Here is a 15,820-nt window from a genome sequence, read left to right on the forward strand (position 1 = left end):
GAGGACATATTGGTGAATAATTTGAGGTGAGCAGTGGCACATGGACCTTGTTTAGATTGTGCATGACACTCTATCAGGCACATGCATCAATATTGGCTGTTGCGATTCCTTAATTGCGATTTTTAAGGAATCGCAATTAAGGAATCGCAAAAGCTCATGCATGTAGAAATTGCTAGAAAAATAGCGATTTCTAAACATTCCTTAATTGTGACTCACAAATTGCGAGTCGCAATTAAGGAATACCTCCCTATTCATTCCTATGGGCCAAGAGGCCCATAGGAATCAATGGGAAGGCATTCTCAATTTGCGATTCCTAATTAGAGAATCGCAAATCGAGAATGCAATTTCAAGGGTGCAGGGGTGTCAAAACGATACCCCGTTGCACCCCTGAAATTGATCTGTGCACAAATGTTGCGAACACACATGTCCAAAGGACATGTGTGTGTGTAACCTACGACTTTGAAAAATGCACTTTAGTGCATTTTTCAAAGTTTTCGCTATTTACCATGTGGTATGATTCCACGGTAAATAGCGGGCCCAAATAGCGAAATCGCTATTTTTAAAGGCATCTTGCATTGCAGTTAAGGAATCGCTATTTGCAATTCCTTAAATGCAATCGCAATTTCAGAAATGACAAAAATTTGCGATTTCTTAAATTGCGAGTGGCAAGTTGTTTCCTGCATCGCAAAAGCTATTTTTGCGATCGCAAACGGCCGATTTTTGCGATTCGCACCATTTGCATGTGCCTGTAAGGGTCTCTACATGCTCCCCATGAGATCCATCAATCCATGGAAGAATACTACTAATAATGTTTTGGGGACCAAAGAGGCTTGAGAAGTTTTTCAAACTGTTGCTCAAGATTGCTGGAGCTTCGAAGAGATTGACCTTGTAAAGTATTGGCTTGACAATTCTACAGCGTCATATTTGATTTTCAGGTTTGTCCAAAATGGAAAAGAGTACCTCTCACATTGGACTATGACACTTTTTCCAAGTCCCCTGCCTTCAGGTCAAGCCGGGCCAATCTAGTTGGTGTATCTGACCTGCACTACGTGATTGGCATCAAATTATACCTAGGTCCTTTCAGTCTAAAGTGACCATTACCACAATTTGCCCTTTTCGGTAATTAGAGTGGGATTTTTGGACTGTGTTTTTGACTTTTTAAACTGTTTCAGTACTCCTGCATAATATATTTTCTCTAAGTTAAAATTGTCAGTCTATCAATCAATCAATCAACCAGGATTTATAAAGCCCAGCATATCACCTGCGAGGGTCTCAAGGTACTGGAGTTGCTAGCTGCTTCACTGTGCTCCAGTTATTCAAACAGCCATGTTGTGATTCCTTTTCTGAATTCTTGGAGCAATATAGTGTTCTTGAGGTGCAGGAGAAGGCCGTTCCATGCTTTAGATGTTAGGTGAGAGGAGGAGCATCCTTCCCTGTTGGATTGATGGATCCGTGGGGTGTCTACAGGAAAAAGGGAGGTGTATAGCAGGTGTATGGGCAATTGGTGTAAGGTCATTCATTTGCTGATGTATGCTAGTTCTTTGTTGTGCTGGGCTTTGTATGCATGGGTCAGCATCTTTAACTGGTATCTCTTCTGGATTGCGGAGGCACTGTGGCTTGTGGAGGTGCGGGGTGATGTGACTCAATCTGGGGCAGTCAATTATGAGTTTTGCCACTGGGTTTTGTATTGTCAGTTCTCTCTTTGAGAGGCATGCAGTGATTCCTATATAAAGAGTGTTACCCTAGTCCAGACTATTGGTGAAGAGGGCTGAAGGGAGGGTCCTGTGGTGTTGACTGATAGCCACCTATAGATGCTTAAGGAGCATGTGTAGGGTGTGGATGCAGATACACAAGACTATGTTTACCTGTTTCTGCATAGATAACTTGATGAGAGTGTGGTCTGCTGGGGCGGGTGGGCAGGTCGGGGGAAGGGCCAAATTCAGAAGGCCAGCAAGTGTGATTCCATAGCGAGGTGATGTCCCCAAAGATGAAGACTTGAGTTATCTTCTTCAGAATTCCTCTACGGAGGGAGGTATTTGTAAGTGGAATAGTAGGTCATTCCAGGCTTTCACTGCAAGATAGGACACAGTTGTCCTTCATCCAATCGGATAATTTCATCATACTTCTGTGGAAGTTGGTTCTGATGGTGGAGGGGTAATCTGGCAGTGAGAGGATGAACTGAGTGTATAGGAAATGATGTTGAATCTGTGCAATCTGATAGTGTTGGTCAAGGGGGTCATGTATGTGTTGAAGAGGGTGGGGATGAAGGACAATCTTTGTGGGATGCCACAGATGATCTCCTTGGGTTCTGAGGTGAATGGTGGGAGACAGGTACTTCCTGTGAGGAATGAGGCAATCCATTTGAGAGTGCCTCCCTGTATTCTGATTTGGTTATGTCTGTCGTCTGAGAGGTCCAGCAGGTGGGCTGCTGTTTTTCCATGGTCTAGAGGGCCCTGATGTCATTAGTGGCTGCCATCAGGGCTGTCTCAGTGCTGTGGTTGAGTCAGAATCCATATTGAGAGGGATCCAGGAGGTTGTTGTGTTCTAATTGTTTGATGAGTTACTGATTGATTGCCTATTTGAGAACCTTCACTGGAAAGGGGAGCAGTGAAATTGGCCAGTAGTTCTTCTGATCTGCTGGATCAGTGGAAGGTTTCTTCAACAGGGGCCTCCCTTCAAAATGTTTCCTGTCCTCAAGGAAGGAGGCTGTGCTGATTAAGTTATTCAGGACTTTCTTGAACTCCTCATCAATTGTTTTGCTACCAAGGATGAAGATATGGAGGGGACAAGGTTCTGAGGGGGCTCCCGAATGTACAGCGTTCATGATGGAGATTGTGGCTTGAGTTGTGAGAGGGTCCCAAATGGGTGAGTGGGTGTTTGTGGTTTGTGTTTGTGGATGTACGTTGCTTGATGCTTTCAGTGGTGAGGGTTAAGGTTTGAAGTGCTTCTAAAAGTCTGTCAGGTTGTCACACAGTTCTTGGAAGAACTCATTCACAATGGTGAAGAGCTCCTTGCTGTGATTTGCACTCAATCAATCAATCAATCAATCAATCATGGATTTGTCAAGCACGCTATTCACACATGAGGGTCTCAAGTCGCGGGGGTTTCTGGCAGCTCTGGCTAATCGAAGAGCCAAGTCTTGAGGCTCTTCATGAATGCTTGCAGTGTGGGGGTATGTCTGATGCTGAGGGGGGTTTGTTCCAGGTCTAGGTCCAGGTCCAGGTTCTGTGGATGTGTGGGTGTGTGGGATTTCTGTTAGGGAAAGGTTAGTGGAGTTGAGGTTCCCCTTGGGGGTGTAGAAGGAGATTCTTTTGTTGACGTATTGGGGTTCAGTATTGTGGAGGCCTTTGTAGGCATGTGTGAGTAGCTTGAAAGTCACTCTTTTGTTGAAGGGGAGCGAGTAGAGGTCTCATAGGTGCTAGGTGATACTATCTTGTTGTGGGAGGCTGAGGACGAGTCTGGCACGTGGCATTTTGAACGGTCTCTTGTTTGTGGAGTAGATATTTGATGATTTCAGAATACAGGGCGTCCTCGTAGTCCAGTCTTCTGGTTATGAGTCTGTGGGTAATGGTCTTTCTGAATTCAGGGGGATCCATTTGAAGGTTTTGCAGGGTATGCGGAGGGTGCTAAAGCATGGGGAAGATACGGTGTTGATCTGTCAGTTCATGGTGAGGGAGGAGTTAAGAATGATGCCGAGGTTACAGGTGTGTTCTATGGGTGTGGGAGGGTGGTTGAGGGCAGGGGTCAGCCAGGTGTTGTCACAAGTGGAGGGGTGGATCCAAGGATGAGAACTTCTTTCTTTGAGTTGAGCTTCAGGCAACTGCTACAGGATGCAATGTCCTTCATTCCCTCCTGGAAGCTGTTTCTGGTTTTGTCAGATTCTATGGTGAGGGAGAAGATGAGCTGGTTATCATTGGCATAGGCTACTATGTGGAGTCTGTGTTGTCTGATGATGGTTGGGAATGGGGACGTGTAGATGTTGAAGAGCATGGGGCTGAATGACTATCCTTGGGGTACTCCACATATGATCTCTGTGTGTTTGGAGTGGAAGGACAGAAGTCTGATTCTTTGAGTTTAGCCAGCGAGGATTGGATCCAGTCTAGGGTAGTTCCCTGTATGCCGGTGTTGTGATGTCTGGTGTCTAGTGTGTGGTGTGTGGTGGGAAATGGTTCACAGGCTGCTGAGAGGTCTACTAGGATGAGGACTTCTGTGTTGTCTTGGTCTGGGAGAGTGTAGATGTGGTCCATGGTGGCTAGGAGGGCAGTATTGGTGCTGTGGTTACTGTGAAATCCAGATTGAGAAGTGTTGAGGATCAAGTTGGATTCTATGAAGTTTGTGAGCTGGCGGAGGTGGCCCTGTGAAACATGTGCAGCAGGCAGGGGTCAGTGGGAGCTTCGGAGTGTATGCTTCTCATGGTCTTTGCGGTGTCTTCCATGGTGACAGAGGTCCAGGAGTTGATGGTCGGTTGGGTGGCGTTGCTGGTAGAGTTGTTGTAGAGAGTCCTGATCTTGTGATCGAAGCAGGAGCCAAGTTTGTTGCAGAGGTCTTGGGAGGGAGGGATATCAGAGGTTTCGCTCGGGGCTTGATGAATTCTTGTATGATGTTGAATAGTTCCTTCGAGTTGCGGGATTGGGAGAGGATTCTGTCCTGAATTCAGTTGGTGTTGTTCTGTCATGGCGGCCCTGTAGGCAGTGCGTGCTTCAGAGGTTCTCTGAGAGTGAATTCAGATAGTCCTTAGCTTTATCTTCCGACATGAACATTTTTACTTGAACCTGATGGATTGACTTCAGCTTAGAAGGATAGAACAAGGAAGCCTGGGCACCCTTCGACTGGAATGGAGCAATTAGTTGCCGGAGATGCCATCTCCGCTCAACAGTGGCTGGGCATAAGTCGGGCCGTACAAAAAATTGGCATCCCTTTGCAGATCTCTTCCTGTCTGGTCTGGCCAAGTCATAAATCTTTTCTCTGGCCAAGAAATTATTTAGACAAATAAGAGTGGCACGGGGCTTGTCTTCAGTTTTACCGGGCTTCTGCTTGAACGCACGCTGAACCTCGATCTGCCAGTCCCACTGCTTGACCTCAGGAAATGCTTCCGTGAACAACTCTGAGATGAACAGCCTGGCGTCTGATCCTTCCATTCCTTCTGGAACACCAAGACCTCGAAGGTTATTCTGACGCGATCTATTTTCGAGATCTGTAAGCTTCCAGACAATGTCCTCTCTTTGCACCTTAAGACTCTCTGTGATGCCCCTTTGTGCAGCCATATCGTCCTCCAATGTAGAGATTCGCTCCTCTACCACTCCCATTCTACAAGCAATATCCGAGCAGGTCTTAGCAACCCTCCGTATGGAGTTCTGCACTCACCGACACACCCCTTGAGAGTGGGCAATTTCCTGCCGAGTCTCTTCGCGGTGGGCCATAATAGTTTGATGAATCACTGCCAGTGTTATTTCTCCTGGAGGAGGGCCCAACGGTGCAGAGCCATTAACAGATTGATTTACCCCCGGATCAGTAGAAGGGGCTTCAAGAGCTGCCTGCCCAGAAAAAGAATAGTCTCAAGCCAAAGATCCTACATCAGGGTGCACAAAGTCAGGACTTTTTGTAGATTTTCGAACTGTTCCAATACCTGAGGGTAGCATCTCAGTGCTCCCCCACTCCCCGTGCTCGCTATCATCTGACCACTCCTTTCCATCCACAAGATCTTCCTCCGAGGACACTGTGTGGTCTGACAGGGAATAGAATTTATCCCCTCCTTCTGCATCATACCGCAGGCTTTGCGTCATACACTACTGCAAAGTAGGATTGCTTGCTTCACTTACGTTCCCGGCATTACTAATTGTAGATTCTTCATCCGGGACTACCTCTCCCAGAATGCCACTGTGCTACTGACTAACGTCTGGATGAGCAGATTTTGCATTAACTTCAGAAACAGCAGTTCTTACACTAGATTCTGTCAATGAATTAATACCAGGTTTCTTAACTGAATTGGTAATAAGCACCGTTGCAGCAACTGCTTCTGCACGCTCCCTTTCACCTTTTACAGATTGCGGTGAGCCAGCGTTCTCTGGAGGTCTGCGAAACATTGAGGGCACAGTTTGAACTGTTTTCCCCTTAATCGACTTAATCGGCTGATCCACATCGGCCTGTGGACCGCCTGTTGCAGTTCCCGGAATAATGGTCGGCAAGGTAGAGTCAAGCTCGCTGGCCGCCCTGGGAGGTCCTCCGGAACGGGTTGAGCCTCGACCCGCTGCTGCTCTTGTTACCAGAGCACTCTTCGCCTGTGGCTGACTCTTCGTACTTTTCAGCGGCATTTCAATCGAAAGCGGCTGGAGTCCTGAGTAGAAAAGAAGAACCCGGCAGACCCAGGAGCTACACGCCACAAAATCAGGGCGGTAAGACAAGATCCTGTTCACAAGTAGCGATGATTTAAGATACGATACACGCCACTACAGCATTCCGGAATAGGTATTAAACCCATTTAATATTAGCAGCGCATTTTACTGGCCGCCATCTTTGCCAGGAACGCCACATGCACCCTAGTTTTCAGTGTAGAATGTTGTCAAACGACCAATCATTTATTTTCTTTTTTCAAAACTGCATCTTATCCACCAGATTAGAAAAATCTTACTTTTCAATCTGCCATTTCATTTACAGAGACCATCTGAGTGCATCTAGACCTCCCTTCAAGATGCTTAGAGTGTGGATTGTGGGACACAGCTATATTTTCTGGAGCCATAGGTATGCAGAAAACAAAGGCATTCACAAAGACCTAGGTTTGCCAAATGTAGACATTAAATGGATTGGACAGCGAGGGTTAAAGTGGCACCAATTGATGCCATTGGTAAAATCCTTTTGCATCTCCAATACCCTGACCTCATAATTGTGCACTGTGGTGGCAATGACCTAGGTACTTTGACTGGGGTTGGTCTGGAAATGCTTATCAAGGACACCTTTGCAGAATTGATTTCACTTTTCCCCCAAACTGCCTTTGTCTATTCTAACATATGCCAAAGGCAGAAATGGAACTGGTCCAATCATTTTTGTCCACAGATTGAGAAAGCTAGGAAACATGAATAAATCTGTTTCTACTTATCTCCGAGACTATAGAATGGGGTCCATTTACAAAAACAATCTGCGTTTTCATATGCAATACATCTATAGGAGAGATGGTGTACATTTTACTGATGAGGGTAACAGAGTCTTCCTCAATGACTTTAGACTCTGTATAGGTACTTACTTATAAGTACCAAAAACGCTCAATGAACACAACGGCTCTTTTTAGAGCCACTCAAGAACGAAACACATAAGCTTGATGTTTATCTAAAAAAAAAATCTTTTCTTTTTCCTTGGAGTTGCGCACCCAACGCGTTAGGAATCGCGCACTCTATACGAGAGGAATCGTGCACCCAACGCGATAGGAGTCGTGCACCCAATGCGTGCATACTAGGGAGGTACTCCTAATTTTACCATAATAAAAAAATTGCCCCTATCACAAATTTTAATTATGCCCGGGGGCCCCATCCCCAAGGGCTTATGATAAACGTTGGGGACCGTGGGGGGAGCCCCAACACCCCCACGGTCCCAGCCAGCTCCCCATGTCCATCGGGAGCCGGCATTGCTTTTCTACATAGGGATCTGCTGAAATGCAGCTCCCCATGTGGAAAAGCAATATGGTTTGGATTTTGAAAGAGAGAGCATGTTTCCCTGCTCTCTCTTTCAAAATCCAAACAAAGTTTGCTATGGGAGGGCGGGAGACTCCCACCCTCTCATAGCAAACAACAGTGTCCTGGGGTGGGCACCCCAGGACACTGCAGGAGGCGGCCATGGGGGGTGGTGGTCCCCAGGGCCCTCGAGGGCTTCAGGAGGGGGGCCATGCAGACCCCCTCAATAAATAAAGCCCCGGGAGGTGGTGGTCCCCGGGGCTTGGGGGAGCCGTTGAGCCCCCCACCCATTTATTTTATAGCCCCGGGGGTAGCGGTCCCTGGGGCTGGGGGGCCCCAATGGGTCCCCCATTAAATTGTATGGTTTTTGCCCCCGGGATTTGGCCCCCCTCAGGGGCTAATTATTAAAGAAGTGCGGAAGCCTGCACTTCCTTTTTTTTGTTTTTTACGGACGGATCCGTGCACCCAGCGTGCATTTTGCCATTTTTTTCCACAAAAAAAGGGGTCCTGGGAGTCCTTCTTGGACCCCCTAAGCACGTCTAGAGGGTCAGAGTATTTCTACCCTGCCCCCTTTTTCTGTTTTACACACTTATTCCACAGATTGCTTCAGCCTTGCTTCTACCGAGGCACCAAATGGCGGCCAACAGTTCCTGGTTTCGAATGTTGACAACCACTTGACAGCCAATTAGCATTCAGCGTGTGATCAGGAGGGTGTGTGCAGGGGGCGCAGAGGGTGCGCTCAGGGTGCGCATAGGGTGCGCATAGGGTGCGCGGATCCTTCGAGGCCATAGATATATATGTGCTTTAACTATAATTTTTTCAGGAACTGCTCAACAGATTGACACCATTTAAGCAAAAGGCATGAGTCTGAACTGAGGACTACCGCTTTGCCAAATTTGGTGTCATTCCGTTCAGCAGTTCGGGCTGTAGCTGCTGCTAAATGTCCTATGGGAAAATGCATGCGAAAACGTGCTTTGGGACCCCCCTTTTTTCTCGGCCCCCGCTTGACGAATCACCCCGAGTCTTTCAGGATACGGTCGGACTGGAGCTGGCCAAAAGTTTGTAAAATTTCACAAAGGTTCGTCAACCGGCACCAGACTTATTGGGAATAGAATGTTGCGGATTTCCTATGGAAAATAGGTCCTAACTATAACTACCTATTGGCGACCGCTGCAAATTTCCAGTAAAGGAAAGTTGACGCTGTGTCATTCAGTCAAATCTGATTTATTGTCAGGTGTTAATGTCAGACGCGTTACGCCCGCGTCTGACATTATCAGCTGACAATAAATCAGATTTGACTGAACGACACGGCGTCGACTTTACTGGAAATTTGCAGGATATTTGGACCGAGTTTCGGAGGTCCATAACACCGACGCGCCCTTCGTTTTGGAGGTGGTGGGCTGACCGGAACACAAGTGGAGGTTACATGTTCATGTGGTCAAGGGCACTTGATGCCCGAAACGCGTCATGGAGATAAGGAGTGAAGAATAAAAGAATATTGCCATTTGATCTGTCCTGGTGGTCCGTTTCTATCAGTTCGCCAAAAGGAAGTGCTGGGAGTTGTATTGCATATATATATATATATATATATATATATATATATATATATATGAAAATATGTATATATAGTCGCCAGCAGGCAGTCATAGTTAGGACCAATTATCCATAGGAAATCCGCAACATTCTATTATGAATAACTTTGGCGCCGGTTGACGAATCTTCGCGGAATTTTCATAACTGGTGGGGTGCTCCAGTCCGCTCCTATCCTGAAAGTATCGAGGTGGTTACTCAAGCGGGGGCCGAGAAAAAAGGGGGTCCTATAACTTATTTTGCCCATGCAATTTTCCATAGGAACTGTTAATCACAGCTGCAGCCTGAACTGCTGAACGGAATCACACCAAATTTGGCAGAAAGGTAGACCTTGGTTCAGAGTCGTGCCTTTTGCTTAAATGGTATAAATCCGTTCAGTAGTCATAGATATATCTATGGCCTCGGAGGATCCGCGCACCTTATACGCACCCAGCGTGCACCCTCCCGATCACGAGCTGCATGCTAATTGGCTGTCAACACTCCAAATCAGGAAGTGTTGGCAGCCATCTTGTGCCTCGGTAGAACCAAGGCAAAAGAAACCTGATAAAAAAACACGCAAAACGCGAAAAGGGAGCAGGGTAGAAACACCCTGACCCCCCAGGCCTGCTGAGGGGGTCCCACAAGGAACCGCAAGGCCAAAAAATAATAATTAGTTTTTTTAAATCAGCAAAATCCACACTGGGAGGTCGGATTCTGCCGATCAAAAAAAAACAATGCTAATTAGCCCCCGGGGGGCCAAATTCCGGAGGCATGTTAATAATAAAGTGTGTGGCGTCTTAAACTTGGCGCATTTTGATGGTTGATATATATATATATATTCACTGAAAAAACCATAGGTTTCACACATGTTATAGTTAGCGGAAATTTTACTGATAAAAAACCAATGAAATTCCCCCGTTATAGTTAGTGCAGGAAACTATAACTCACGCGACCGCAATCCTCTGCTGATGCTAATACTGTATTTAGACACTTATTTGCCCATGTCTTCTTCCATAAATGTTTAGCTATACATATATTACAAATATTTTTTTTTCATAAAGACACATATGTCATCAGCAGAAGATTGCGGTCGCGTGAGTTATAGTTTCCTGCACTAACTATAACGGGGGAATTTCATTGGTTTTTTATCAGTAAAATTTCCGCTAACTATAACATGTGTGAAACCTATGGTTTTTTCAGTGAATTTGCAAGGTTTTTTAAATGCTAATTCCTAACTATAACGTGAGTGAAACCTATGGTTTTTTCAGTGAATTTGTACGGTTTTTTACATGCTAAGTTACTTTACGCCATTCGTGGCGTGCGCGCCCACTTTACGCAGTTAGTGCCGTGCACGCACGGTGGGCACGCGGTGCGCTACGCGCACCGCATGCCCACGTTACGCTAGATGGGCCATGTACGCACGATGCGCTTCGCGCACCGTGCGCACATGGAGGACATATGATGCGCTTCGTTGTGAAAGGTTATATTTTACTTTTTTTAAATGTTGATAAGCCATGCACAAATGGTGCCCTTCGGGCACCGTTTGCACACGGGGTAGGGAGGGTGTGGATAATTTTTTTTTTTCAATGATTTTTTACCGTACGCGTACGGTAAGCGTAATTGGCGAAATTAGCGAAAAAATTAAAATTCCGTTTTTGGCCTTGGGGGATCTTTGGGGACTCCCTCAACATGGCTAGGTGCTTTGGAGCTGGCTAAACAGCTCCTTTACATGTTTTTGTCCTTTGTTTTTTAATCCACACTCTGAGCGCGAGAGAGAAAATGGCGGCCGCCGCTTCCTGGTTTCGACCGATTCGAATGTTTACTAAGATCTAAGAGCCAATCAGAATCGCGCTCGCGCACGCCACCGTACGCGTACGGTAAGCGCACCGTAAGCGCACCGTAAGCTGGCTCAGATATATATATTGATTTAAAGGCTATTTTCTCAGAATCTACTGAACAGATTTACACCAAACCTACAAAAGGCACTTCCTTGACCTGAGGACTACCTCTCTACCAAATTTCTAGTAATTCTGTTCAGCCGTTCGGGCTGTAGCTGTGTCTAAAGGTCCTATGGAAAAATGCATGGGAAAACGCGTTTTGGGACCCCCCTTTTATCTCAGCCCCCGCTTGACGAATCCCCCCGAGACTTTCAGGGTAGGAGCGGAGCGTAGCGCCCCACCTATTTTAAAAAATTCACGAGGATTCGTCAACCCGCGCCAAAGTTATTCAAAATAGAATGTTGCGGATTTCCTATGGAAACGTTGTCCTAACTATAACTACCTACTGGCGACCGCCAGTAGGTAATATATATATATATATATATATATATATATACGTGTGTGAAACCTATGGTTTTTTCAATTAATTTGTACGTTTTTTTAAATGCTAAGTTACTTTACGCCGTTCGTGGCGTGCACGCCCACTTAACGCCCACTTCACGCACCGTGCGCGCACAGTGAGCACGCGGTGCGCTTCGCGCACCGCGCGCCCACTTTACGCAGTTAGTGCTGTGCACGCACGGTGGGCACGCGGTGCGCGTTACGCTGGATGGGCCATGTACGCACGATGCGCTTGGCGCACCGTCCGCACACGGAGGACATATTATGCGCTTCGTTGTGAAAGGTAATCTATTAATTGCTCCTTTTAATATTATGCCATGCAGAAAAGTTGCCCTGCGGGCACGTTTTGCACACGGGGGGGGGGGGGAAATGTGGATAATTTTTTTTTTATAATTAATTTTTACCGTACGCGTACGGTTAGCGTAATCGCCATTTTTTCGAAAAAAAATATAATTGAAATTTTTGCCTTGGGGGTTCTTGTGGGACACCTTAATCAAGGCTAGGTGGTTAGGAGCTGTCTAACATGCCCCTTTACATGTTTTCAACTTTGGTTTTTCCTCCCCCCCTCAGAGTGCGAGAGAGAAAAAGGCGGCCGCCGCTTCCTAGTTTCGACCGATTCGAATGTTTACTAAGATCTAACAGCCAATCAGAATTGCGCTCGCGCACGTCACCGTACGCGTACGGTAAGCTTACCGTGAGCGCACGGTAAGCGCACCGTAAGCTGCCACAGATATATATATTGATTTAAATGCTATTTTCTCAGGAACTACTGAACAGATTTACACCAGACCTACAAAAGGCACTTCCTTGACCTGTAGACTACCTCTCTGCCAAATTTCAAGTAACTCTGTTCAGCCGTTCGGGCTGTAGCTGTGTCTAAAGGTCCTATGGAAAAATGCATGGGAAAAACGCGTTTTGGGACCCCTCTTTTTTCTCAGCCCCCACTTGACGAATCCCCCCGAGACTTTCAGGGTAGGAGCGGAGCGTAGCGCCCCATTAGTTTTGAAAATTTCGCGAGGATTCGTCGACCGGCGCCAAAGTTATTCCAAATAGAATGTTGCGGTTTTCCTATGGAAACAGGGTCCTAACTATAACTACCTACTGGCGACCGCCAGTAGGTAATATATATATATATATATATATATATATATATATATATATATATATATATATATATATATATATATATATATATATATAATATTTTTCAAAAGAAGTCGGATTTGGTTGGAATACTAAGCTGTTGAATTGCTGAAACAACGGAGAAACCGACGCGACCTCGTTCAGGAGCATCCTCGACTTTTTGGCAAATTTGTTATTGAGTGTTTTTATCACTACGAGGAAGCCCCCCCTAAGCCGTATTTTTGAACTTTGATCGTTGTACCGAGTGACGTTTACTGAAAGCGGCGAGCTTCGTTGGAAGCAGGACGCTGAAGGGATACGCCAAGGAAAGCAACGGTCAGTAATTTGAGGCAACGGGGAGAGGAGCCAGAGCTATAAATAGCCCGGTGGAAATTGCTAAGCAGGCGAAGGTTCATTTTCAGCGTAATATTTAATTAACAAGCGAACGCTTTTATTTTTGAACCATATTTAAGAATGGATACCTTAATCCAGCAACGTGAGGCAACCGCTCAGTGAAAGAAACGACACAGCGGTAATTGCAAAACCAGGAGTGGATTCGACAACGAAGGAGTCAAATGATAACATCCAGGTGTTAAAGAAAAAGATTGAAAAACTACATCGGAATGAGATTTCAAAGTGGTGGGAGGTAAAGTCATTAAGCAGATACCTGGATGTGGGGAGGGTTCCCCGAGGACTGCGAGTACTGAAAGCCCCCACGTACGAAAACCCTGATCCTGAAATGCTCAAAGAGTGGGCTGCGAACAATGCGCTTGCATCGGAGAACATGATGAAAATCTTAATTAAATATGCAGTAAAAGATCGGGATAAAATATTAGCTGAAATTGCTACTCCGGAAGCGGATTTACTAAAATGTTTGGGAGAAGAGGAAAAAAATAAATTCAAGTCCGAACTTAACATCCGCCTCACTAAATATGAACAGTCAATAACAGCACGAAAAGCTACCAAATTTCACCGGGATAGACAAGATTACATGCTTGGTCAAATCTAGACATTTGCACGCCGTTTTGACACAATTCGTAAACAGCGCCTTTCAAAGGTGAACGCATCTGTGAGCAAACAATCAACGACGAATGCGTCATCTAATATCCCAGGTGAAACCTCCGACCTAAGCTCATTAGCAAGCTCTGACGTAGATTCACTCTCGGAAGATGGAGCACCACAAGCATTGGCAATAACAAACCCTCCGTCTGTAATTGAAGAATTCGGTTTTTTATATCAGGACCGGACTCAAAACCTACGTCCACCGTTTCAAACTCAAAGAAAAGAAAACTACGTAAACGAAAAAACCGACGTGGCAGGCATGGAATTGCGATCAGGGAAGAAGAAGCAGTTCCAGCGCAAAGGTTGGAAGAAGTAGTACCAACGGTGATAAATCTAACGGACCTTTTACTAACAGAGGAAGAAACGAGAATCCTTTCACTTGGTCTCTCTTTTTGTAAGCGCACTAACTTTAATTATACGCAAACGCGTATTGACTTCTTTAAATTTGTGAGGAAACTCAAATTGAAAAAATTCTTTGATATGAAAATGACTACTCGAAAGGAGAAAAAACAAGTGGTCAGTGAAGAACCTGGCAATCTTGATGTTGTGGATATGCAGGTACTGTTTGACTGTCAGCAACTTATAAGAGAAGGGGGTGGTGAGAATGTGGTAGACCAAATCAGTCAGGCAGATGAACTTTTTTGTCTTGATGTTTTTGATAGTTGTGAGACTAAGTTTAGACCAAAATCGACATTCACACCTAATACCCCCAAAGATGCCTTAGATATGTATGCTGACCTGGTAATTAAGGACTTGAAGGAATTATCCCTAAGCTCTAGTAAAGAATTTTTGAAAAATGAAACAGGTTTTGATAAAAAATACCAATCTGTGATGGCTAAAATACAAAGTAGACATGACATAGTTGTAAGGCAGGCAGATAAAGGAGGTAATTTGGTATTGTGCCCTCTTGAAGCATACAACTGTGAGGCAGCCTCACAATTGAGAGATAAAGACTGTTATTCACTGGTCCCTCACAGTAATCTAGTTGAGGTCAAATGTAAATATGAAAAGGACCTTGCAAGATGGCGAGGAATTGGTTTAATCAATCAATCGGAATATTTATTTTTCAGAGTAGATAAACCAGTGGTACCCATATTATATTTGATACCTAAAATTCACAAGCACAAAGACAAACCACCAGGACGACCCATTATTTCTGCCATAGGGAGTCTCTTTGAACCAACCTCCAAATATCTGGATTCATTCCTACAATCTCATGTTAGAGCACTACCAGCATATATTCAAGACTCGAGGGACTTTTTGAACAAATTGGAAAACGTAAAATGGGAAGATTCTTATCTCCTAATAACGTTAAACGTTGTGAGCCTTTATACTAGCATTGCCCATGAGGATGGGTTAAGGGCAATGAGGCATTTCTTGAATTCGAGACCGATCAACCTCTACCAACACACTAATATGTTGTTGGAGATGGGTAGGTTGTGTCTAAATAACAACCATTTCCTCTTTGGAGGTGACACCTACAGACAACTCAAGGGCACGGCGATGGGCACCTGCTTCGCCCCCAGTTATGCCAACCTACACATGGGCTGGTGGGAGGAGCAGGTGCTCAGAGTTGACTACATCAGTGAATGGAGAGATCATGTGATTGAGTGGATCCGATTCATTGATGATTTATTCATCATATGGAACGGATCTAGAGAATCAGCACAAAAGTTCATTGGAAACATCAACGTTAACAAGTTAAATCTAAAATTTACTGAGCAAATAAGTGCAGAGAAAGTAACTTATTTAGAGGTCTATATTGCACAGAATACAATCCAAACTTGTACCTACAGGAAACCAACAGCTGGAAATTCAATTTTGCACGCTGCTTGTTTCCACCCTACTAAACTTAAAATGAGCATCCCTTATGCAGAGAATCTAAGAATGAAGCGAAATTGTAGTGAGGTGGACGCTCTGGGGTTGGCCCAGGGAGCCTTAACACATAGATTCCTGCAGAGAGGATACAAGATGGAAACACTAAATCAAGCAAAATTGAAAGTAGAGAGTATGGAAAGAAGGGCATTATTAAAACCAGACGCCAAAAAAGCTGAAGAAAAGAGGAAA

The sequence above is a fragment of the Triturus cristatus genome, chromosome 2_1, assembly GCF_964204655.1.
Source record: "Triturus cristatus chromosome 2_1, aTriCri1.1, whole genome shotgun sequence".
Lineage (NCBI taxonomy): Eukaryota > Metazoa > Chordata > Amphibia > Caudata > Salamandridae > Triturus > Triturus cristatus.